General features: G+C 35.2%; 1 protein-coding gene across 3 annotated transcripts in view; it reads right to left on the bottom strand.

Annotated features, from left to right (window-relative positions):
- DPH6 (diphthamine biosynthesis 6) overlaps positions 1 to 27,993 on the bottom strand; it is a 445,531-nt gene that overhangs the window by 81,389 nt on the left and 336,149 nt on the right. Inside the window, exon 10 of one of the 3 annotated variants that reach the window (XR_010123937.1) lies at positions 27,033 to 27,283. The exons of 1 other annotated variant lie outside the window; for it this stretch is intronic. The gene's annotated coding sequence lies outside the window, so the exon portion shown is untranslated. Of the gene's footprint in view, positions 1 to 15,308; positions 27,284 to 27,993 lie in introns of those variants that run through there. One more of the 3 variants, XM_063652565.1, reaches the window with a different exon arrangement.

Consider the following 27,993-nt stretch of genomic DNA (forward strand, 5'->3'; position numbering starts at 1 on the left):
TAAATATAAAGCATATTGGTATAGATGGCACAATGCAAAACAAAGACTACAACTCCTGGAGGTGTAGCCCACATTACAGAAAGAACTGAAACTGAGAACTCTAGCTTTACCACCTGAGCTTCTGCCCTTGAATTGATATTAAGTGACCATATCACTCATTATAGCCTTTAATCTCCCTTGCTGATAACTTTTAATTTTTAAACAGCCCTACTTTACAAATCATATCCTCTTTCATGTGTTCTCTCAGCTAAAAAATTAATTTTGCAAGCAAAGTATCTAAACAGTAAGCATACTAAGAATGAAACAGGTTAAAGCTCATTAGCAGCAGGGAGCAGATGTAGTAAAACTCTGCCAGTTCCCCTACATTTCCTTCTCAGCAGGGACTGGGCATCAAGCTGTGAGTTAGTTCTATAGCACAATGCTTGGCTGCTGTTTCAGCAATTGCGCCTCTATTGCTTCAAGTATAATACTAAGAATTCACTTTGATTTTTGATTTTTCTTTACAATAATAGTGTCTAAAGGGACCCTGCGGAGCTAAAAGGTAACACTAAGCTTCAAGTGCCAGCTAATCAGGAGACTATATAAATGTAATTGATAAGAAAATAATTACAGATTATAAAGTCAGTGTATCTTTAAAAATATTAACTTCTTGACAAACAGAGCCTTCAAGTCTGGATGAACTCAGTAATTGCTCAAGTTAAACTTCCTTGATATGTCATGCAATATCTAACATTCGGTAGCATGATAAAAGATATTGTGTAAGGATCAAAGTGATACACTTATTATGATGTTAAAATAAAAGCTAATGAATTCTGTTATAAAAAATATAATTTCGAATTATTAGGCTAGGAGTTCTTCCTTCATGTACAATGTTAAAATAGAACCATCTTTTGGAAGACAGAATTTCAATCAAGTTAAAATGCCTATATATGTGAATATTAGCAAGGCTTTATTAAAATCTTCTTTTCTAAACATTAAAATCCTTTTCTAGGGCTAAAAGTAGTACTTAGATGTTAGAAAACACTGTTAGAGAGATGATCATCAGTATGAATTCACCTGCTAGACTGTATGTCCACGACAGATTTCTAGGACATAATTTATTCAGAAAAATGAACACGGACTATAAAATCCAATTCATGGAGTTTCCAACAAATCAGACTGCAACAGATGTAAATGTAACAATCAATAAATTTATCTGCTTATTCTTAAAACTCTGTAAATTACTCCCAAAGCTGATGCTATATGTTTGTTCGCTGTGTTTCTGTAGATTTAGTTTTGCAATGGTTTCATTCAGCCAAGTCTGATAGACAGGATGCTTTTAGAAGAATGACATTAACAGTGTTCCAAGAAAGCTACTCTAAATCCTTCAAAGAAAGAAAAAGAAACTCCTTAGAAGTGCAATTACTGGGAGAGTGGGAATGCATATTCTGAGCATTCTGAGCTTCTAAAATAAACTCATAATCCTCCCACTGAAAAGTAATAGGATTGGCCTCAAAGCCTGGAGCAGAGCTAAACCTCCAAGTAGGGGTTAACTCCCCCATTTCATGAAAATTCAAATAGCAAGGTCAAAAGGATCATTATAAAGTGAAGACGTTGACCTAAAAAAAAAAAGTTCACCTATATACTAAGGTTGATTGATTGCTTTGAATTCCTTGATCCATTTTCCATTGTAAAAAGAGGAAAACTGGGTTTCCTGACATGTCCCCTCTAAAGCAAACATTTTTGTTTATCTTCAGATGTAACTAGGTTCTAAGAGCTTATACAATTAGAGCATGCTCTTAGAAGCCTGGGTTAATTTTTCAAACTCAATAGGTTATATCTTACATTGGAAGTCATGGTAATAATCACCTAGGACTTGCTGTGTGTCCTTAAGTATACACAAGTCAGTGGGTCATTTTGTAGGGTCAGCATTTTACTATGCAATTTCAATGGCTCTAAAGACAACTGAACTTCCTTAGCAACCTCTAGCAGAGATTGTATGGTTTTAAAGATTTTCCCAAAGTTTTCCATTGGAACTATGGCACTGAAAACTTCCTGTGAATTCGGCTTTTAGGTTTAATTAGAAATTGACTAGGAAGAATAGACTTGAAAGTGAAGATATATATGTAGAAAAATTGACAAAAAATACAGCTCCAATGTGGAAAAAAAAACCTCAATCCACAACAAATGACTTAAAAAAATAGTGCTCTCTAGTATTTTATAGGTACATAAAACATGGACAACCACTGACATTATATCTACCTTTTGGAATAATTTCATCTGGGTTGCCTGCCATCCCAACTGCCTATCAAGTGACAAGAAAAGAGTAATAACTACAAAGTCCTTGAAAACAGCCAGACCACCAGGATTGAAGGGGTAGTCATCAAAACACAATTTTGCTAACTGATCAGGTATGAGGAAGAGACAATAGCAGGGTACTCCACAAGATGGAGTATAGTGTTGTGAAATGTGACATTTCCAAATAGGTAGGACAGAGCAGTGCTTTAGATTACTATTGAAGCAGACCCTAGAGCAATATGGAATTAACTGTAGATGACTATGACATTAGATGACAGAACAGCCTGGTATGTAGCTACAAGGAACAGAGTTGTTGTTTTTCAGTAATTTCAGGCTGATTACTGCCTGGAAGGCAGAGTTGCAAACAGCAATGGACCTTTCAGATAGTAGCTGCTACCAAATAAATGACAATATTCACGGGAAAATTTTGGAGTGTAGAAGGTATTAGAAATCATAGAATTATAGACTGGACAAAGTCATAAACATCATCTGTCCAATCCACTCTTTTTTTTTTTTTTTTTTTTGATACGGAGTCTGTTTCCCAGGCTGGAGTGCAGTGGCATGATCTCGGCTCACTGCAAGCTCTGCCTCCCGGGTTCACGCCATTCTCCTGCCTCAGCCTCCCAAGTAGCTGGGACTACAGGCGCCTGCCACCACGCCCGGCTAATTTTTTGTGTTTTTTGTAGAGACGGGGTTTCACCGTGTTAGCCAGGATGGTCTCGATCTCCCGATCTCATGATCTGCCCGCCTCGGCCTCCCAAAGTGCTGGGATTACAGGCGTGAGCCACTGCGTTCAGCCCCCCAATCCACTCATTTTATACAAAGGAAACAAAGTTTCAGAAATGTGTATCTTGCTCACCAGTCGGAAGCAGAGTTTGCATTTGAACCATGTCTCTGGATCTTTCCTAGCCATATACCCTACTATAACATATTTTAGAAGCATCATCTTTAAAATACAGGTGCAACCTCTTAAATTGGAAGAAAGCCTGTAGCAACTCCTTTATATCTTCAAAGAAAACCTGGGGAGGGGGCAGTACATAAAGTGTGAAATCTATGAACTCAAAACCTTTAAGTGATTATTAAATATAGGACCCTGATGATATCTTTAAATTTCTAATCCAGTTCTATGACTTTTAGTCCAGCACAAAAACCTACTGTGAACTTGAAGGGAATTCAGAGGTCATCTCCTTCAACCCTTTTGTTTTAAGGTGTAGGAGGGCTCTTAACTCATTTCCACATAAGTATCCCTCAGCTCCTGCTCTCTCTGTAAACACGTTCACTGATACTCACAGCAGGATGAATGATTTAGGCTGCTAGCTCTTCTCCGGAATTTCCACCACCCTGCTTCTACCAGCTGAGTTACGAATTTACAGATCACCAGTTGTCTTTATTCCAAACATGAATATGCTAGCTGCAGTTGTTACGTACTTTCTATTAAGTATTACACAAGCCTATGGAATATGAATGTGAAACAAAATCAATTTGTTTCTGTAAAATCCAAGTTGAGTATTTTGGACAGGCTTTACAAAAGTGAATTGTTTTTAAAGACATTCTGACCATGTTGGCAAGGATGTGGAGAAATTGGGGCCCCCTTTCCTTTGGTGGAAATGCAAAATGGTGCAGCCCTATGGAAAACAATAAGAAGATTCCTCAAAAAATTAAAAGTAGAAATAAAAGATAATTTTGGCTTAAAAATGTAAAGAATAGTATGATGATTTAATCACTTCTATTACAATCAAGCTGTTCATTCAGTTCAATAAGTATTTCTTCGGGCCTGCTTTGTATTAGGCACCATGACAGGCATCTTATTACATAATGTGGAAGGAACATGAAATTTGAGGTAAGACCTGGGCTCAGAGTCTGGCTCTGCTTTTAATATCTACCTCATTAAGTTGCCTAGAAGATTTAATACTAGGCTACCTGACCCATGGTAGGTGCTCAATAAATATCAGTTTCTCAGAATATATAATTGCATTGAATCATCATGACAACTGACAAGTGGGCACGATTATCCTCATTTTATAATCATATACCTAATAATCTGGGAACTGATACACAAACCTTGTCTAAAGCCTGTGCTCCTTCCACTACAGGATACGATCTCATGATGGTATAATTTTTAGTAGGATTCTATTCTGAATGATTTAGCCAGGTTGACTTGCAAATGTACCAGTAATAGCTGAATGGATTAATATAACTACTCAGAATGAACTGAACAGATTTTTTTAGTGGTAATCGTTTATATGTTGGGGAATACTTGCCAAATACAATTGTTTAAACTTTACTAGTGTTTATGCCCAGCTGCTTTTTTTGTCCAGTTGCTCAAGGAGCTGCTTTTATTATGATGATTTTTGATTTAGTATATTTTATAATATAAGGACTAGTCATGCAAAGTAATTGAATTACAAGTTTAAAAGAAGGGAATGGCAAGGGCACAGTCCTAATTTTTACCAATTAGAATTAGAATTCAGGCCAACTGCAATGGCTCATGCCTGTAATCCCAACACTTTGGGAGGCTGAGGTGGGAGGATTGATTGAGCCCAGAAGTTCAAGACCAGCCTTGCCAACATAGACAGACCCTGTTTCTAATTTACAAAAACAAAAGCAAAACTCCCACAAACATCTCAGGCCAGGTGAGGTGGCTCATGCCTGTAATCCCAGCACTTTGGGAGGCTAAGGCAGGCAGATCACTTGAGTCCAGGAGTTCAAGACCAGCCTGGACAACATGGTGAAACTCTGTCTCTACAAAAAATACAAAAATTGGCCAGATGTGGTGGTGTTACAGTAGGTAGCTAGTCATACATGAGCACGGCAGGAGAGGGCATCCTCCCTGCACTAGGAATGTCAGATGACCATCAGGCGATGGTCAGGCAGTCGTTAATTGTCTCTCTAAAATAATAATTGGTCACAGACAGTGCCAGGGAAAGGCACTCTCCCAATAGAGAGAAACATCTGAAACTAGTGATTATCAGCTTCCTCATAAGATCTCGGGAGTTGGGTGAGTGGGCTCACGTACGCACGCTAAGAAGCAAAATGGTGGATGAGCTTCCTCTAGGAACATTGGACGGGTAAGGGAAAAATGCCTCAAGTGACCATGTGTACAACTCCAGTAAACACACTGTGCATGCTCACTTCTCAAGTGCTAGTAGGCCACTGTGCATGCAGACAGGCCACCCCAAGGGAAGAATCAAGACAGAAGGAATGCAAGACCCTGGAAGTATGCCGACATATAAAACCCCAAGTCAGAGGTCAAACGGTATACTTGATCTCTCAAGTTGTCAGTGTGGCCCTCTTCCAAATGTACTTGACTTCCTTCCATTCCTGCTCTAGAGCTTTTTAATAAACTTTCACTCATGCTCTAAAACTTGCCTTGGTCTCTCCTTCTGCCTTCTGTCCCTCAGTCGAATTCTTTCTCCTGAGGAGGCAAGAATTGAGGTTGTTGCAGACCCGTACGGATCCACCACTGCTAAAATACTTTGGTGCCACATGACTTAGATACATTCCACTGCTAACAGTGGTTCAAACATGAAGTGCCAGCTACTCAGGAGGCTGAGGTGGGAGGATCACTTGAGCCCAGGAGATAGAGATTGCAGTGAGCTGTGATTGGCCACTGCACTCCAGCCTGGGTGATAGAGTGCCTCAAAAAAAAAAAAAAAATTCATGATTTCTGTTCACCCTGATTTTAGAAGAACTATTGCCCTGGTATTTGAAGCATTAAAAGCCTGATGAAAATAGCAAAGTACTATTGTTATTAGTGTCATTATTTCGAGTTTGAAGACCATCATCATGGCTGTAGAAGATAGATGCTGAATAGGAAGTGAACGGTGATGGTCTTTCTTTTAACTTCAGAGTATGTTTCCTAAGCAACGAGATGATCACTCCTTTGTTCTAATTCTTACTTCAAAAGTTGCATTTAATGACTTGACATTATTAAATAGCTTTATGCTACAAGTTAGTTTTTCTATCACCATTCTCATGTTTGTACCACAAAGGTATTTCTCTTGGTGTCCTTTACCCTATTTTTCTCACATTCCTTTAGCTTCTGGAAGATAAAATTATCCAATTTAAAGCAAACCAAATAGGTAACTTGTCAGATTAATTGCTTTTAAGTTCTTAGGCTTCCATTACATGCTTTCTGCCTTGCCTCATCTCTCTACCCTTTCTCCTGCTACATTTTTCCAATACAAACTCCATACCAGAGAGTCCTCCTCAAATATAATGCACCTTCATCTTTTATTTTTGCCTTGTAAAATCCATTATATGATTTAAGACCCTGGAAAATCCAAAACTGGAATTATCATCTAAACCTGAAATTCTCTCTCCCTGTTTTCACTTCCCCATTGCATTTACTAGGCATTTCACTTCCCCATTGCATTTACTAGGCACTATATAATGTGGTGTAAATATAATTTACACCACATTATATTTGCAAATTCTTTGAAGGCACCTTTGTAATTGCAGGGAAGTTCAAACTTTCCCTCTGAATGTTCGAGTCTAAGTCTTCTGAAATAAATTGGCTATAGACAGATTAATGAAAGAAAAGCCACGACAAATTTATTAATGTTTTGCAGAAGCCATAAAAAATATAAAAAAAGAAGGGGCAGATGGTTGAGACTTAAATACCCTTTTTACGGGGGGCTGCAGGCAATTTTAGAGGAGTAGTAAATGATTTTCAGGGGAAATGAATGGACTTAGGAAGCAGACATTGTCTTGTAAATGATTCTCTGGAATTTGAAGAAATCCAAGAGACAGACAATATCTTGTAACAAAGTCTGTCCAGGTGTGGTTGCATTTCTGTCTTCTTTTCTGTAATAGATAATAAAATTTCAGGGAAGATATGGAAGGCAATTGTGTTCCCTTTGGCAGTACTGGAATAAAATTTCAGGGAGGATATGGAAGGCAATTGTGTTCCCTTTGGCAGTACTGGAATAAAATTTCAGGGAGGATATGGAAGGCAATTGTGTTCCCTTTGGCAGTACTGGAATAAAATTTCAGGGAGGATATGGAAGGCAATTGTGCTCCCTTTGGCAGTTCTAGTCTTAAGGCAGATAAGGGAATATTATGTAACTGTCCAGTGGGTTCTCCTTGCCCGCTGCCTAGACAGAGCCGATTTATCAAGACAGAGGACTTGCAATAGCAAAGGAGTTTAATTCACGCAGAGCCAGCTCTTCGGAAGATGGGAGTTTTATTATTACTCAAATCAGTCTCCCCAGGGGTTTTTAAGGATAAGTTGGTGGGTAGGGGTCTGAAAGTGGGGAGTGTTGATTGGTTGGGTCAGAGATGAGATCATAGGGAGCTGAAGTGGGTTATTCTTGCTGACTCCTGTTACTAAGTGGGATTGCCGAACTGGCTGAGGCAGATTGCTGGTCCAGGTGGTGTCTGTTGGTGCATTGGAACGCAGGGTCTTCAAAGTGATCTTAAGTTCTACAACAGTGATGTTATCCCCAAGAGCAGTTTAGGGTGTTTCAGAATCTTGCAGCCTCTGGCTGCATGACTCCTAAACCATAACTTCCAGTCTTGTAGCTAAATTGTTGGTACTACAAAGGCAGACTGGTCCCCAGGCAAGAAGGGGGTTTATTTTGGGCAAAGACAGTTATCATCTTAGTTTCAAAGTTAAACTGTAAACTAAATTCCTCCCAAAGTTAGTTCGGCTTTCGCCTAGGAATGAACAAGGACAACTTGGAGGACAGAAACAAGAGGGAGTCAGTTAGGTCAGATCTCTTTCACTGTAATAATTTTCTTGGTTATCATTTTTGCAAAGGTGTTTTCAATCAGACTAAAATTTCACCTTGCACTGGGGTGTGGGGAGAGACAAGAGAGGTCAGAAAGTTTTTGATTCTGAGGTAGCTTCTGAGGTCTTCCTATTTAAGGAAGTGCTCAGCATGCCAAATTGCCACACTTTTAGGGTATCATTTTCTAAATCCCAACAATCTTTCTTTTAAAAATGGTTTGTTCTAAATTTTGATGAATTTCAAGATGTACCATCAATCATTATTTAATGAAGCAAATAACAAACAGAAATATAGATTCAATGTAATATGCCACATTTCATTGTGTGTCAAAGGCATCTTACATCAAATTGACACGTACTTCGAGGTATATCCCTCTTGTCATAAAATCAACTAAGGCCTCCCTGAGACAATAGTCTTATCTTTCTGTTCTTCTCTGTTCTGCTTTCATGACCATGTCCTTTAAGTAGCATCTTCAGAAAGAAGAATGAAGCATCATTCTACTCAAATGGTGATTCAAGCAACCATCATTTTTGGAGACCTTGTCTGTTTCAGACATCATGCTTGTCATTTGAAAAGCCTATGAACATCTGCATTTCACAAATGATATAATCAAAGACTAGCATGCTTAAGTAACTTGCTCAGGATGACTAAGAGGCAGAACAGGGATACAAACCAAAGTTTATCTGAAGTCAAAGTCTGCACCTTTCCCCTATGAAGCCCTTCCTGACACTGTCCCCACTGCTGAGATTAAAACCAATGCAATTGTCCAATAAAAATGATAGTTACTGTTTTTTGAATAGACATAGAAGTTGACTCTCCCAATCCTAAAACTTGAAACTTACATTTGTCTTGTCTGAGTTCCTTCCTGAGAAAAACAACCCTCAGACAATTGACTGAAACTCACCAGATCACCACATTCAGACAATCTCAGTAATGAGATACCAGACCCCTCATTTATCATGATTGCTTCCTTACCTCTCCCTAATTCCTTCCTACATGTAGCTACGTCTCTACTCCTACTACATAAACCTCCCAATTTTATTTGGTTGAGAGTCAGATTTGAGACTTAACTCCTGTGCTCCTCAGCTGCAGCACCTGAATAAAGCCTTCTTCCCTGGCAATACTTGTTGTCTCAGTGATTGGCTTTCTGTGCAGCAAGCAACAGGACCTAGACCAAACCCTTGGCATTTCAGTAACACGATGGTTGTGATCTCTGATAAAGCTGGTAGGAATCATTTACATAATTGATGTATGCCCTGACTTATTCCAGAAAGCATTTAAGACAGGGGTAAAACATGATCAAGTTTTTTATTGTAGTGCAAAATAATGGCTTTGTATAGTTTCACTTTAAATCCTAGGACTCCTACTTGACAGCTCTGAGAGACCTGTTTCCTCAGTAATAGAAGGGAATAATAGTACCTAACTCTTAGTGCTGTTATGAAAATGATAGAAATCAACATGTAAAGCTCCTGGCACTGTAGCTGGTACAAAGTAGAGAGCACAAATATTAGTTCTTTCTTTATTCTACCTTATCCTTTGACCCTAACTTGCCTTTTTGTAGATGGTAGTCCAACTTGAAGGCAGAATAGCTCTATTTTTCCCCCATTTAAAGTTACATTAATGTTTACCCATCATTTTCTTCATGTGTGAACAATGCTCTAAGCTTTAGGAAAGGCCTTCAGTAACCACATCCTTCTTGCTACACAGGATGGAGCATATAATTTGGGATTAAGCTTGAGTATTAATCCAAGTTATTTGGAATTAATAATTTGGGATTAAGCTTGAGCACTGATCTTTATAGGATTCTTTGCTACTTCATGGTGTATAATAAGATATAGATAATGAATCAATATTATTTGATGAGAATATTGAATTTGAAAATTTATAGCAACATTATACAATTTGTGTGCATCTATAACATCAACAACATTCATTTATTTATTTCTACTACATTTATTGAGCCCTCACTATTTGCCAGGGCATCATGCCAAGAACCTGTGTGATGATAAGGAATGAACATAAGGCAGACAAGGTTGTTGCTTTCTAGAAACTGCCAATCTTGGAGCGGAAGGAAAGGAAAGATGTGGAAGTGAGGAGGAGACAGAGATATAAACTAATGCTTGTAACTCAGAATAATATGTGCTACAATGAATTATATATATTCAAATTTCTAATAGATCAAAGAGAATGCCTCACACATTTATAATACTAAATTCTTATTTTCCATCTCAAAATTAATATGAATACTAAGAGTAAATATAATGTGTGTTAAGAAAATATGCTTATAATCTCTATAATTAATATCTGAATACTGAAATATGTATGGGAAATAATAACATTGAAATTAAATATTTTTTTTCAGATTTCCCCCTTTTAAGAACAATGCAAAGGCAGAGAGAGAGGGACATTAACTAAATCTGGATTTGATTGTCAACTTTACAAAAAAGAATGGGAGTTTTTCATTTAGCAAAGAAAATCATATCAATAGACATCCAAACTTAAAGATGAATTAATAATATTTAGATAAATTAATAATATGTAGATAATATTTAGATTAACTTCTATAATTATTATTTAGTAATTTCTCATATATAAATTCAGCCTCACATTTTTCTCTCCATCTTATTTTTGACTGTCACTTATTAATCTAGATGCTCATGGCAGCCGTTCACTGGCAGTGATAAAGGTAGTTGCATGGAAAGAACAGGGAGAAAGTGTTTTCAATAAGGTCCCTTCCAAGAAGGACCACCATTATATATGTATTTCTCAGATGAAGATATTTTAGACTTAGATTACTACAAACAGTCTTGGTTCGGAAATCACAGCTAGAGAATTAGCACAAGGGCTTTGAAATGTATCAGGAGAATTTATTCCATGTCATGGATGATGAAGAAAATATCAAGAAAGGTTAAATAATTATTCAATACTAAACCAATATGTGACTGAGACAATGACATCCATTTGTGAACAGGACTTTCAAGAAGGGAAGACAGAACACAATAAAGCATATTGTGAAAATGATACCCACCAAGGGGGAAAAGGAAACAAACAGACATGGTTCAAACAAGCTCTCAGAAAATGGTATATGCTACAGTGCTTCCTTCTGACTCTTATTCTGATGTTTACTTTTCATTAGGAATCTAAATTATAATTGACTTTTGCTCAGAGCACCTAATATAACACGGTTCAAATGAAGACTCTGATGCCAGTCAAAGAAGACGACAAGAAAACCTTGTTAAAAATACTCATTTACTTGTTAACAGAGTTTTTCTATACACTTTTTAATGCTGCCCTCTAGGATTCATTTTTATTTATTTCCTCCTAAGGTTCCATATCTTTTGTGACAGTTTTCTCATTCATGTTGCCCAGAAAGGAAAGAGCCTGGGGTTTCCTGACATTGGTGCTTTAAAGATATGCTCTATTCCACAGTTTTGAGCAAAAGTCAAAGGAAAATATATGAATACAGGGAGACCTGAAGCTTGACAGAGAGTCTTCCTTTTTCCAGAGAGAGAGAGACAGAGAGAGAGAGAGAGAATACCCCTTCCTCATTAGGAGTAAAAGCCCAGAAGCCACTAGCTGACATCAGCCCTTGAAACCCCAGGCTTCTTTGAGTCATCAGAGCACACAATAGCTCTACGGTGTCTGAAAGCAAGAAAATGTCTCATACTTAATAATAACCTATTTTTCTGGTCATCTTTTTGTTTTAACACAATGCACAGCATGTGCTTCTGTAGTCGAATATTTCAAATCAGCTATGTAACTACATACAGGATTTAAAAATCCATTGATTGCAGATCCCATGAAAAGTGAGTAATGGCTAGTACTAACTACATCAAAGGCATTGTACTATGGGTTTCACTTATACTATCTCATTTAAATCTCACAGCAACAGTATGTTGAAGCATTACTTAAAACAAATTTTTATTGATTCATATTAGATGTATATATTTTCAGGGAAATGTGATAATTTAATACATTCATATAGTCAAATCAGAATAATCGGGATATAAATTACCTTAAATATTTTCTTTATGCTAGGAACATTTGAATTATTTTCTTTTAGCTATTTTGAATTGTACAATTAGTTATTATTAACTATAGTCACCCTATTGACCTATTGAACACCAGGTTTCATTCTAAGTGTATATTTGTACCCATTAATTAACCTCTCTTTATCCACCCCTTTCTCCACACCCTTCCTGGCCTCTGGTAACCACCAATCTACTGTCTATCCTCAGAAAATCCATTATTTTAGTTCTTGCATATGAGTGAGAACATGCAATATTTGTCTTTCTGTGCCTGGCTTTTTTTACTTAACACAATGACCTTCAGTTCCATCCATGTGGCTACGAATGACAGGATTTCATTTTTTTATAGCCAAATAATAGTCCATTGTGTACATATAGCACATTTTCTTTATTCATTCATCCACTGATGGACACTGAGGTTGATTCTGTATTTTGGCTGTTGCAAATAAGAAGCACTTAATAGTGATTAATATAACCATTTTATAAAAGAGGAAACTGAGGCTTAGAAGGAAAAAGTCAAAACTTTGGGTGAAAAGATACCAGAGGTCTTGCAAGCATTGAATCCATATTTAAAGCAGGTCAGATTCAAGCATGGGAGACAAGAGAACTTATAGATGGCGGGTTAAAATGCCCATTTACCTTCATACACTGCCTTAAGTCTATAGATCCAGCTTCTTAGGAGGGGTTGTGAGAAGGTCTGATACTCAGCTAGTATTTACAGGTAAGGCTCCACAGACTATTAAAGTATTTAAAAACTATCCTCCAGGTTGGTAAAAGTGCCCTGGCCATGCTGCCTTCACACCCAAGACTCATCCGTGTAGCAACTAAAAGGTTAATGATGAGTTTCCAGGACCCTGCTCTGCTCTGACTGGTTGATGCTGAAGATAGTCATCCCCCTAAAGCCCTACCTCCTGGGTGCTGCCAGTGGCTCCCACAGAGATCCCCACCTACTGGTTGATCCTTGTCCCTTCTACAGCTATCTATGGGAGTTTCAGCTTCCATGGGAATTTGGCTCTGAGAGAGCCAGGGAGAGACAAAAGAACTTACAAGTGTAGGCTGGTTGGAGGGTCACAGATAGGGTGCTGTAGTAGATGGTATATATTTAAACTGTGAGACCAGAAGAGAAATGCAAGTCTTGATAAAATGAGGTATTCCTCATTTAGTAAAATAGGGTACTCAGTCATGTTTATAATGGGAGCCACTGGAAAAAGGCAAACTGCTCTCCAAACGCAAACATGAAATTTAACGTAAAATAGTAAAAAACAGTTCTCAGGTATTAACAATAACATTGTGCTATGCTAATTAGAACATAAGATAAAATGATCTCTAGTGAAAATAGGTTGTGGCAGAAAATCTGCCACTTTTAGTGAAGACATAAAAAATCCCTAAAACTTTGGCAACTTGTCATTTTTTAAATCAATAATAATCATTTATTTAAGAACTAGGAAATCCTTGATAGAGATGCTAAGCTTAATGATGAGGATACAGACGTTAAAGCCAGTAGAGTTCAGACTACCCACTAGCTGGAACTCTGCTTCCTGCCTCAGCTGTTTTGTGGGAGGAGGCGGGCTTTGTTCTAAGTATGCTGGGAGAAGAGATGACAAGGGCTTGAGTGTAAGGTATGAGTGCAAACTTAGCAAATTCTGGGTAGTTGATCCACAGAATAAACTTGTAACAATTTATGAATTCTTTGATTCTGAAATTCGATGGTGGCTTTCTGCCACATTTGAGCTTGCTTTATAAGGCACTTGACAATGTGTTGAAAAGAGGTTTGCCAAGTTATTTGTGTCCTTGTCTTTTTTTCCACACCACCAGCAAGAAAGTTCCTTCAGGGTGGGGATAGCATTGGCACATAAGTATCCACTGAATGGACTTTAATTTATAACTCCAAGCAACCAAGTTATAAGCAGAGTTCTGGGAAACTATATTCAAGTAAAGTGATTGTTACTCAAAACTATTACCATCTTTAAATGGATACCTTTTTAAATCCAACAATTTTTGGGATTCTTGAATAAATTATACATTATTTTCATGCTTTTAATTTTTTTGAAATATGCGATGAACTTATAGCTTAGTTACTACTGAGGGTTAAATTGCATTGGACTTTCACTTCAAAGATCCAAACAAAGAATTCTAGACCCAGTCATAATAATTCTTGTGAACACAGTCCTGTAAAATACAAGGTATGTTAGCACACAAATTCACAGTAGAGCTTTGTAATCTTTAATATAATAAAATGAAACCAAAAACTCATATGACTGGAAGAATATTGCTGTCTACTGTTGAAATGGATCATTTAAAAAATTGGAACTAAGTGCCGAACAGGGAAATCCACAATAAAAATGGCAGCAGTAAAGGGAAAAAGCAGCCTTCATAAAGAATGTCAACATTGCCTTTCATGTGGATATTTCTGTTAAAATATGTTAATATGATCATCTTGATTTACTACTTTTGCTTAATATTTAGAAAAGGCCAATCATGTAGAATTTTACATTTTGTAGTAGACATTCCATGGCTTTTTAGTATAATCCCCTGCCTCCCCAAAAGAGAAAAAAAAAATCTGATTAATGGCTGTGGCCAGGGATATGAGTGCTATAAAAATGAGACAAGACAGTAACAGACTTCTTTTGTAAAGTGCAACTAGAGCTTCAAAGGGTGGCAATGAATCTTATTTTACACATGGAATATGTATACATGCCTGAAATACACTCTATCTACTGCTTTAGGGTTTCTAGGTATTTCAGAAAGTTTTTTGAATTAAGTCACATCATCAGGCAGTTGTTTTGTTTCACCCCCATAAAAGCAATTTTCCTGAACTACTCTTGGGCATTGGTCTGAGAAATAGCCACATAATGCTCTGAGTGAAGAGTAAAGATGGTGAAGAGTCAAGTGCCCTCCTAAAAATGCAAACAGGGGAATTTTTTTCTGAGATTTCAGCACCATACATTCATTCTGGAAATAGTTATTAAGTCCCTAGGAATAGCTGGGCTTCTACTGAGCAGCCAGTTTGTTTTTATCTCATGGACATTACAGATTTTGTCACTGGTTGCATTTCCCTTTTTGCATAGACGACTAGAATGCTCAGAGCCAAATGTGACTAGGACATAAGACCTCATGGCACATATTTTATATAAAAAAAAGAAAAACAACAAGCAAAACTAATCTCAGTCCCTGCTGGCTTTATTTTATTGCAATTTAACAAACATTTAGTGAGTATGCAATATGATCCAGGTACTCTAGTTGTTTTTTTTTTTTTCTAATTTTTCCATTTAATAAAAACAAAACTTTTATATTTTATTCATTTTTTTCTAAGCTATCAAATAAAGAATACTAGGCTTCTAATTTTTAAGGCTACAGATTGCAGTCATAAGACCATACTTCTCCAAACTAGAGAATTAACTTGCCTCAATTTCTGGCAAGAAAGATGGTTTTCTATAAATTCCAATCACATCATATGGTTTGGTGCAAAATGAACTATCTATATGCATGAAGCTAATTGCTTAATAGCCCTACTAACATATGCTTTCTGGAAAAAATATATACACATACAGACAACAAATGTAATTGGTGGAATCCTTGCTTAAAGGTCTCTGGAGTCTTAGCAGAAAGTTGTAAGTAAACCAAGAAACTTGCATACAAAATTATTCATTTATTCTACTCTTCCAGTCAAGTGTAAGACAGTACTATTCATCTTGGAAAGCAATCTGGCTATTCTTTCCTTTAAAAGCAATTTCAACTGGTGAACAAATAGGAAATGTACTAAGTTTTTCTTAAAAGACACCAAAGGTGTATCTTCGTATGTTTTGAAAGTAATAGCATAACAGGCCCAAAAGTCTTTATCTGAAAAATCATCATGCAAGAAAGTTGCTTGATCAAAAGTGATTCTTACAAGATGAATATAGGTAGCGTCTTACTATAAGTACAGCCAGGATGTGATTATAAAAGTATAAATGCATTCCTATAAATAGTAACACTTCAAATACTTTTAAGTACAGGAATCATTTAAAAAATAATTTGTTGTCTTCTTCTTCTTCTTTTTTTTTTTTGAGATGGAGTTTCATTCGCTTTTGTTGCCCAAGCTGGAGTGCAGTGGCACAATCTCAGCTCACTCCAACCTCCACCTCCCAGGTTGAAGCGATTCTCCTGCCTTAGCCTCCTGAGTAGCTGGGACTACAGGCACCCGCCACAATGCCCAGCTAATTTTTGTATTTTTAGGAGAGATGGGGTTTTACCAAGTTGGCTAGGCTAACTTCTGACCTCAGGTGATCCACCCACTTCAGCCTCCCGAAGTGCTGGGATTACAGGCGTGAGCCACCACGCCCAGCCAATTTGTTGTCTTCTTGACAGAATGATATCATGAAACTTAATGCTCTAGTTTACAAAGTCCCTAAGAAGCTCAGTCAGAAATCAAGATTAAACATTTCAGTTATAAAATAATTGTCTCCCTCACAGTTTCATGAAAAAAGCAATGAATCTTGTATAATAGAAGAGAATCTCAGTCATTTGTGTACCCCAAATAAATACCTTACACAGTACTAGGAAATTAAGAATTCAGTAAATGCCATTGATTGAGCAAAAAATTAATGAAATAATCAAAGATTGTTAGAGGTAGAAGATATTAAGATATTTCTTAAGAAAAATTGAGACTACAGTTCATTTAACTGCTATGCATTTTAACATCTGGCTGAGAGAAAAACAGTAAGGACAAGAATCCAAATATCTTGACTTCTAGAATGATTCTTTTTCATATCATGCTATTTTAAAATGTAAATCAAAGATGACAGATTATCAAGTTTTTATCTAGAGATTGTTTATGTCAGAAAAAAAAAGAATGGGGATATTTGACTACAACACAAGACAAAATGGCTTTTGGTGGGAAAAGTACCTCTCTGAACAGAACAGGGCAATACTGTTGTCCTGGAAAGCAATAGGAGAGTGCATATGTAATGGAAGAAAGAAAAAAAAATACACCTCTCAAGATGAGGCCACCAGGGCTTAGAGAGCATCCAAAATTGTGATGTCATTACAGTGCAGATCCCAGGGTGTTTCTATTAATGCAAAATGGCTCTCTAAGAATTAAAAGTTGTGCTCTCCAAGGTAGAGATACAGTATAGTGGTCTCTCTTTTCCCATGGAGGAAGTCACTGTGGCCTCCTCCAAAAAAATAAGAAATAAATAAGAAATAATAATAAGAAATAAACCTCCTCAAAAGAAATTGGCTTGGGTTCTCCAACTGCAAGCCAAATGCCCAGAGATTCTAGGGAAGACAGAGAAAGAAAGAAGATGAGAGAGAGAGGGTTTGGAACAACAGGTGGTGTTATAACTTAAGGGAGATTTGTTTTCCAAACAAAAATTTCCCAGGAAGATTACAGAATTCTGGGGCAAAATGGAATTCTGGCAAAATGGAAGGTGGTGAGATATTTCTTTGGTCTTTTCACATCTTGCTTTTTGCACTGTACTGTGTCTAGAGAAGTGGTCTACAAATAAAAGCAGGAACATTTTGAATTGGTCTACATTAGATACTAGCATTGAAACTCCTTTGTTGGATTGTATCCTAAAAAAAGACTGACATTAAAAAAGATTATTTGAAAGAATCATTTCATCAATATTCTTTGAAAATTGGCTAGTTTTATATTAATTAATTAGTTATTTCTTTAGTCAAATATTTGCTGCATGCCTACTATATGTTAGGCATTGTGCCAGGTGTTGGAAAGACAATGGTGAATATTGCTGTGTGCTCCCTGCTTCCAGTTCTCATTCTAATTATATATCATAAAGGAAGAAGAAAAGGAAAGCCTTCCTATTTTGTAGATTAAAAATAACAACATCCATGCATCTGTTCATGGATTAAAAAAAGAAAAAAATAATAAAAATAAAAATGACAAAATTGTATCATCTTGAAGCAAGTCTGCAATTGTTTTATGTAAAAAATACTTAATATTTGGTATGTACTTGGATAACATGATGATTGCTTTAAGGACCAAAGAGAATAACTTATTTTTCTAATTGTGGAATATATTATAATTAAAGAACAAAGTTGTAAATTATAAAAATATATAAAAAAGAAAACTAAAATCACCTGCAATTATACCAATAATTTCCCTCTTTTTTTTTTTTTTTACCATTTCTATCATTTTGGTATAATACTTACCAGTTGATTTTCCATGTGCATATGTATACACACATATTTTACCTGACTAGGCTCATACTGTATAAATATTTTCATATTTTTTCTATTTTATGAGTATTTATATTTAATTTAAAATTCTGCAAAAATTATACTTGATGTCTGAATTTCATTGTATCATTCTTTTTTTCTCCCCAAATTCTAGCAAAATCTTACATTATCCTTCACCGGATAATCTACCCTATCTCTATTATTGGAATATTCCTAGTCATATTTGGTTCATAGAAATACTGGGGTTAGTTTTATGTTTATCTGTTCCATTCAATTGATCTTTGTATGGATTCTAGGTGCAGTAGTACCATACCACTCTAAATATTGTAGTGCAAGAACATATTTTCATATTTAATCAATTCTATTCCCCTTTATAATGTTTTAAAAATTATCTTTTGCTATTCTGAATCCTGACCATTTAAAAAGTTATTTCATGTTTTTAAAATAATACCACTAGGATTTTGCCTGATATACTAAAGGCATACCTGTACATTAATTGCTATCTTTACAATATTCCCATTTAGAAGCATAATTCTTGACATTTATTTGTCTTTTTGCATGTTGCTCAATAAAGTTTTATAATTCCTTCCAGACAAGAGTCTTGTGCAATTCTTATTCAGGATATTACCGGGTATTTGATAATTGAGATTATTACCACAAATTTATTTTTCTTCTTTCCCACCCCCAAATCAAGATAGTGATGTATTTAAAAATTTAAAATATATTATATATTTTCTATCCTGCCATTTTAACTAATTCTTTTCAGTACAAGTGGTTTTTTTAGTTGATCCATTTGGGTTTTTCTATGTTGAAATGTGTTCAACGTAACTATACATTTATGTAAGGTAGGAGCCTGAAACTGTACTAGAAAAAGTCTGTTATGTCAGTCCATTCCCATTATCTCAACTTAGCATATTCTTCTGAAATAGGGTGAATAAGCCCTGATGATATATTTCCTGAAAATGAGAATTTTCTTTCCTTTTTTGTAGCACATCTTTTATAAGTTCATTGCAGTACTGAATTGTCTAGAACTTCCAGAATAATCTTAAATTATAGATATAATCTATCTATATATAATCTTAAAATATAGAATTCTGTGCATTCTTGCCTCATTCCAGATATTGATGTAGACTGTCTCTGCTATTTACAATATAGTGGCTGTTTTCTAGGCACGTTTGAAAGGCCTTCATCATGCATAAACAATAAATAGTAACTGTATTAATTCACTTCTAATGGTATTGAGAAGATCAAGGATGGTGGCTATACAGCAGAACTTTCATGTTACCACAGAGAGTTTACCAAATAGAAGGCCTCACCTTCTTTAATAATTCTTAGAGGAAGCAACAAGTTCTGTGTTTCCTGAAGTAATTGCTGTATTTATTGGAATGTTCAAAACAAGCTTCCAATCTAGAATGTGCTCAACATAAATAAATTTCCACTTAGGGGAGAAGCCTGCAACTGTATTAGAAAATGTTGTATTATTTTAGCCTATTACACCTGCAACATTGACCCAACTTATCATATTCTTCCAAGACAGTGTAAACTAGCCCTGAGCAGTCACTGGATATGTTTTAGCTCTAAAGCAGTTTCAGAATATCATTTAGAGCTCAATGAATTTTATTGACACTAGCATTCTTTTGTACAGCATCTTTCTCTAAGATCAGGTGATACCATTCAATCAAATATAATTTTTAAATGGGTTTTCAGTAGCTGGTCATTCAGTGACAGGTCAGTTTTTGTATGCAGGCTGATCTTGTTCAGCAATTATTATTATTTTTTAAACATGAGAGGAGACACAACCAGCACACAGAAATAACGTATTTTCTCTTGCTTTTAACAGAGTCAATGTCCCGAGAAGGAGAGAGGCGCTAATATACCTGAGCACTTCAGTGAGAAAGATGGAAAATCACTTACAGTGCTCAAATAAAAAGATTGCTTCAGGGAAAAAGGAGTCTAAAAAAATCTGTTGTGGTACATAGCTCTGCCAGGTATTTCTTTCCCATGTCTGTGGGCAAGTAAATATAATTTTCCTTCACTTTCCATCATGGGAATAAAAAGGAAACATTAATAGTTTTTAAAAGTTATATATAGATATAGATATAGATATAAATATCTTATTTTCTGTAGGTAAACACTGTTAATAGTATCTCATGTATTTAAAATGTCTTACTGCTTGATTCAGATGTCTTATTTTCTAAAATTCATCTGAGCAATTTGTGTTCTTTTCTGCCAAACATTTCATTGGATTCACAAATAAAACAATATAACATCTTTAAACAAGGAGTGGTAATCTTTTTCAATTACACTATGGAATGATATATTCAAAAAAAAGAAATTTATTTATAAGCACTTCCAGGGTGCCACTATTCCCCATTTGACCCACGTTAAATATTCTCATTACAGTCACTACAAATGAAACATACCACTCTGAGATGAAAGATCCAATGCTACCTAGTCATATGAATGTACCGTATGTTCTCAACGTGGATCATAAGTAAACTGCATTTTAATAACTCAAATTATTGCAAATTCAAAACAATATATAGCTACCAAATAAATGTCATAAACCTGATATGCAGCATAAACAGCAACCTGCATATTTTAGCTGTTAAAATTATGATGGAGTATTTTAGCTATTAAATTTATGATTAAATTTATGAATCACATGATTTCATACTGATATTTTTCAAAACTCAGCTTTCTGTGAATAACATAACCAATTATATTAATTAATCTGTAGGAAAGCATTGACAATGCAATCTAGGGCATAGCATTTTGATAATGTAACAGCACAATTTTTGTTAATGTCAGCCATCACTTTGTACCTTTAAAATTCTACTTTTTCATTAATTGTCAGACTCTTGAGTAGTCTTTTGGTGGAGATCTTATATTATGTTTTAAAAGGAGGCCTGTTTTCAATTAACACTTCCTTGACAAGGTACAACAATATTGTACATCTAAATTTTTATTTATTTTTCTCTTTCATTGTTAGCAATCCTTTAAACTTGAAAATATTTTTTCTTCTCTCTGATTTTACATTTGGCAAACATCAATCTTTCCTGTACTTAAGTGCACCATAGTTGACAGGCTGCTTTTGTTAAAGAATGTCAGCTTATACACTGCCTTAATATGCCAAAATTATTCAGCAGCGTGATCAATTACCATCATCCTGTCTTCAGAAATTAAGGCTTGGAAAAAAATGTTTCAGATAAATTTGATTAAAGCAAAGTCCAAATAACTCAGGGCTAAATTTAGAAATTTATTATTGGGCGTCCTCTTATTATTTCCCCTGTAAGCATATGACATCTTTAAAGAAGATTAGTTGGATACATATTCTAGTGCCCTTAAAATATAAAGAAAATTTGCTTTCACCCAGGACTTGGTTATCTGAAATGCAATTTTAACATTCTTAGTTTGTCTAAAAAAATGTTGGAGGCCATATATAATTCTAAGAACACAAATTAAATGCTGAGATGTAGTTTTCATGTCTTATTTTTAGGAACGTATGATCTTTTTTGAGGGGACAAGATGGGTTATGCCCAAAACTCTGGATAAGAACTTTCATGAGAAAAACCTCTAGCAAAATACAGTAAAAGGAGTAATTGAATCACTATAAATGTAATCAAACTCCTGCGTTCTAGAGACTTTTTCTTTTCTCCGTCAAAGAAGTGATATAACATAGTCTCTCCCAACATACAAAATTTAAAATAATAGGGGAGAAATGAAATCTTCCTAAAACAACCACAACATAACCACATTGAAGAGTTGCCTGTGAGGAAGTTTTCTTGTTTGGTTATTCAAAGTAATAGCTGTGTTTGTGTCTGTCTGCATTTTGCTGTCTCTCAATGTGTAAGTGAATACAGAAGGAAGAGAGACAAAGGAAGAGAGAAACACGGACAGTGAGAAATTGAGAAAAGATCAGGGAAGGTTAAGGGCTGCAAGTGTAGATACAAAGTTCAGAGTAAAAATTCTTCCAGAATTCTATTGGAAAGCACTCATATATGTGATTCCATAAATAAAGGACATAAAAGGCTTTATTAACCACAAAATACACGTCTTTTATATTACTTAGACTTTGATTTTTAAAAAAAACAAAATACATGTAAAATATTTCAAATTCCATACCAATTCAATGAATGCTGGTCTTTTTGTTGGTTTATTATTGGTCCTGAGAGTTCTATCAGAATATTCTCTATGCCATTTTAATCATTGAAGTAGTCCTAGAGTTTTGAAGGTAGCTGGAGTTATCAGGGTGTATTTTGTCCATTTGTACTTGCCAGGGCAGTAGGAACACAACTGCTGTTATTTTGACCTAAATCATACAGTAGAGTCTATCTTGAATGGGATATGTTTACATAGGTCTAACTTACTTTATCCTCTTGGCCCATTGAACACTATAAGATATTTTAAATTAAATAAAGCTTGGCCAACTTACTCTTTCAATATAATTTACATAGCCTATTTTTATAAGAATCCTTTAAAAAGATTGATCTTATCAAAATTTAGTATAAAGTTTCTATTTGATTAGTGGGATTACACTACTATTTTGAAAGCATATAACTAAATTTTTATATTTCCAATTGTCTTTTTGGATGTACACCACTCTGTTTTATTTCTCAATATAGCAATCAACATTGAGTTTTTGCTATGTGCAAGACAGTGTGCTAGAATAAATACTGAGAATTGAGTGGTGTCAGTCATTAATGAAGGTAATAAATTTATAACTACATGTAAAAACCTTTAGTTTCTAACCTTTGTAATATTTTCACAATAACAAATCCACAATTTAAAAAATAATCCCACTGTCGGGCAATATGTATTGATTCTTGGTTTGGAAAAAGTGGTCACTACCATTAAATAATTTATATTGCTTTCTAAATAAAATAGCAAGCCACCTTGAGGTACTATCAGAGAGCTCCTAGCAGTCTTTAAACACGTGCCAGACTTCAGTAACAGATTTGGTAGTATTTGAGAAATAAAGCAATGGTAACAGAAGTTTTAGAATGACTAAAACTATCATTTGTAACTTTGCGATTGCAAAAATAAGGCATGGCTATATGCTTTTAGTATGCATTTAAACAATACAAAAATATATATGATAAAAAGTGAAGTCCTCTGGATTTTGTTTATTTTTACTAGTGTGAATATGATTTTGGAATGATGCCAAAGATTTTGGAGGCTGGTACGTTAAGGATACTACACCAGCATTAACCCTTCTTCAAATGACTGAATTCCAAATGGAGAAAATAAAATTTAATTGGAACCTGAATCATATCATTATGTCCTTATGTCCACAGTTATATTAGAACATAATTTTAGGAAATCTATTGAGAGTAGAAACTTATGAAAGAGGCAAATGTAAAGAGACCTAAGACTGCTCTTTCCCTCTCTGCCTCCTACAGGACAAAGGTGATAATGCAGGGGAAATGCTGTGGAATCTTTGCTTCTGTCACTTCTGAGATCCTATCTTGAACTTAGTAAGTGTCTGCTCCAAATATTGTTTTTAACTTTAAAATACTCAAGACCAAAGTGATAGCTTAGTCAGAATTCAGATAAGTAACCACAAAGCCTTGAAAGAGAAATACCCATCACATATTAACTGAAAGATAATTAATGCTAAATTCACACACTGATATGATTAAATGGATACATGGTAACTAAATACTTTATTTGCCAATTACTTTAGAAACTAAAGGTATTAAAATTCAGAATTCAGAGTCCTTGTAATATTCTTATACAATAAATATTTGGAATAGTTCCATTTATCAATAATGCCATCTGTCCTATCCAATACAAATGGACTACAACCATAAGCCTCCTTTCCCCATTGATTACTCTGATGAATGAGGCATAACAACTCATAAAACCATCATATCATATGACACTGCCATTAAAAAGATATGGAAAAAGGAGAAACACAAGATAATACTTAATTTGAAACTGTCAATTTAGTAAAGCTTTTTTTTTAAGATAGATTCTCAGTCTGTTGCCCAGGCTAGAATGCAGAGGTGCGATCATAGCTCATTGCAGCTGTGACCTCCTAGGCTCAAGTGATCCTCCCACCTCAGCCTCCTAGGTAGAAGGGCCTACAGGTGTGTGCCACCATGCCCAGCTAATTTTTTGATTTTTTTTGTAGAGACAGGGTCTTGCTATGTTGCCAGGGCCGGTCTCGAACTCCTGGGCTCAAGGGATCCTCCCCCCTGGCCTCCCAAAGTGCTGGAATTAAAGGCATGAGCCATCAAGCCCGACCTGAATTAGTAAAAACAACCAACATTATGATCCTAAAAAGTATCTGCATGTTGAATAACATTGTGTCAGTCCTGTACTCACTTAGCACCTCCAAAGAAAACCAAAGAACCAAAAGATTCCTGGAAAGAGTACAATGGCTTATTATGATATGTTTTGGTTACTATACTAATCATTCCAATAAGAATACACTCTATTATTACTATAATAATCATCCCCATGAGAATATCCTTTAGGCAGGGGTAATTAAATTAAAAACACTTTTCTTTCACTTCATAGAAAATTATAAAATGATAATTTAACATCTAATAGCAAGTTGTTTTTAAAGCAAAATTAGATACATTCTTTATAACTTGTAATACAGTCTATAGATTTCAACTGCGCAAAATGATCTTTCCCAAACTAATTTTCTTCTTAGCTATAAATGTATTTTCTTAAAATAATGACAGATGATGATTCTGTAGCAAATTACTGTAAGTAGTGCCTAACTTGACATTAACTAAACTGGAAATTAAATACCACAACTGGAATTCTCAAATTTTCTTTTTGATGTGGGAATTTGTAATACATTTAGTTATAAGATGAGTATAGTTGGCATGCCTAGAAATTACCTTTATTTTTCAAGCTCTGTTATGATGACCAGAACTTGTTTTGCCTACTAGCCTCACTGAAAATATTCTATAAACTGTTTACTGGTGAAACTCATGTTAAATTGGGATCCACATCTGTGGATAAGTGAGAAGAAATACATTATGAATAAATATGTTTATAGTAAAACTTAAGTTTAGCTTAAATAATTTGAAATTTTATATCATTTTATTTTTAGCTTACATTGAATACCAAACGAAGTCCCTGGAGGTGGTGGCGGGGGAGATTCTGTGAAATAACTCAATTTCAAATGTGTCAGCCACAGCAAAAATAAAATAAAGCACAAATTCAGAAAGTATTTTCTCTATCAGTTGAAGAAAGCAACATTTAGAAGAATTCCATAGACCCCAGGAGTTATGGGAAAAGACTCTCAGATATGCAAGCAAGCCTTAGACACAATCAGATTCATTAAAACCACAAGTGTCATAATTAAATTAAGAGGCAGCTAGAGCTGACTGCTTGCAAACTCCACCTGTTAGCAGGTGCAGCATCTAGAAGGCTCATTCAGGAAAACCAGGGTACTAACTCCAAAAAAGGTTTGCCAAATCTGCAAGAGGCAGCATGACCTCATCTTCCCTTCTGATCAAAAGAGACACTAGCAGTTCCACAAATGTGAAAGCACATAATTTAGAGAAATGTCGTGTTTGAGCCACTGATTCTTATCTGTTACTATGCCAGTGCTACATGATTTTAATTGTATCTTTACAATATATTTTAATATTTGGCGGTGTAAGACTTTCTTATTCTTCCTCTTCTCTTTCCCCATACCCCTCTTATTTCTTCTTTTGGCAAAAACTTTCAGGCTATTTTTGCCAGCTTTATTCTTTTTTATATACACTTCAGAACCATTTTGTTAAGTGTATTCCATGGGAGACTTGATTCTAATAAAATTAAATTTATTTTAAAAATAAAATTGTAGAAAACAGGTATCTTTAAATTATTTTAAATCAGAAACAAGGTATATCTTTTCACTTTTTAAAAGTGTCATCCTCCCAGAAAGATTTATAGTTTTCTTTAGAGCAGTCCTGAAATTTCTTAATAGTTTTCATGCTACTGTGCACATGGTCTTTTTCCCCCATTAGATTTTTTAAGTTGGTTACTGCTGATAGTTAGAAGGTAAAAGATTTTCGTTATATTTCCTTTTTACTTAGCAATCTTATTTAACTCATATTAATTTTTCTCATAGTTCATGTCTCATGGGTTTACTAGGTAGATAATATTATCTGCAAATAATGATGGTATTGCCAATGTAGTTCTTAACCTCAGCAAAGAACAGATACTTGTTCCTTCTATATTCTAATCGTCAGCTTACTCAATTGTTTAACTTAAAAGTCTTACTTTCCGATGATGTGATAGTATAAATTATGGCATAATCTAAAGTCAATATATTTCAGAAACTACTTTTGATATCTGTGGGATAACTAAAAGTTCCAACCCCACACCAGGGCACAAATATCATATTAGAAAACAAAAACTCAGTTACTATTTTAGAAGAATGGAAAAAATGTGGTCCTTTTTAAATGTTCTTGGAGAAATAAGATGAATCTTAGCCCAAGTGAATAAAATATCAGAAAAATTACCTCCCTCACCAGAAAGCATAATGTGATACATGGGCAGAAATATTTTTAAATAGTATATTTCAACAGTTTCTAAAAACTTTAAGCTGCTTGTAAAGAACTCTTAACTTATTGCATTGGGGAATTAAGATAAAATTAGTGATGACTATAAGTTTCTATCAAGTAATTTTCTTTCTCAATTGTGCACAGCCAATTACGAGGCAGAACATAACAGCTCAATCAAACCTTATTATTCCAGATTTAGTTCAAACCCTTATGAAGTGCACTGAGACTTGATATTGTCTGAATAAAACCTTTTCATAAATTGCTCTTTGGTAGGCTAGAAATAAAATAGATACTGTAGGTACCTTTTAATAGGTCTTTAAGTTCTGCCAGGTATCCAGAGCAATGGCAGTGAGCTGGCTGTTCATTAACATAACATTTCATAACAGTGAACCATGAAAGTGTGCTGAAGTCTGGTGCTTCTGTGTGCAGCTTCCAGGATTTTCAGGGTACGGCTTAAGGACAGAGTAGCTTTTGTTTGTATTCCACCATGAACAAATTTCATTGTGCAAGGTACCAGGGCAATTTGCCCAGTAAGATACAGGACTTCTCCAACCTGAAACAGGAAAGGGAAATTAAGGACTGAAATAAGAAAACACTACTCTCTTCATTCAAGCTATTTCCCGAGTTCTTACTTAACTGGACAAATGGTGATAATATCTACTTTGGTAGGTTATTCTGGGGATTAGATGTATACAAAATATCTATTATACAGAGTTTAGAGCCAGAGCATAATTTCATTTGATTCTCACAAATCCACTGTTGGCACTATTATTATACCTATTTTAACGACAAGTGCACTGGAACTTGGAGAAGTCAAGTAGAAATTTATTATTATATTGTTATTAGCCATCATTATTGTTTCTGAATTAAGACTTTGCCCCCAGTGCAACAAAGTTGACTGAGTTTACTCATGGACCAATAAAGGTACAGCGGGAATAATTAACCACTGTATTTGTTTTAGAGGGCAAAATTAATACAAGGATGATCAGTCATACACTACTTCATATGTCATACACTATTTTAAATAGTGTATAAACAGTCATGCACTATTTTAAGACCCAGTCATATTCTGGGCCTTAAAAGAATTAGTTCTGAGTATATGTGATTAACACTTTTATAATATCATAATATATGCCCCAATTAGTTGGACACAGATCTTACTAGGATATTATTTATCCTTGAGGAACATTTAAAATAGGACTAGGAGAAAGATCTTCCTTCAAGTCTGTGTGTTCCTCAAGGGTGGCACTGTGTTTATGGGAT

The sequence above is a fragment of the Pongo pygmaeus genome, chromosome 16 (genome assembly GCF_028885625.2).
Source record: "Pongo pygmaeus isolate AG05252 chromosome 16, NHGRI_mPonPyg2-v2.0_pri, whole genome shotgun sequence".
Lineage (NCBI taxonomy): Eukaryota > Metazoa > Chordata > Mammalia > Primates > Hominidae > Pongo > Pongo pygmaeus.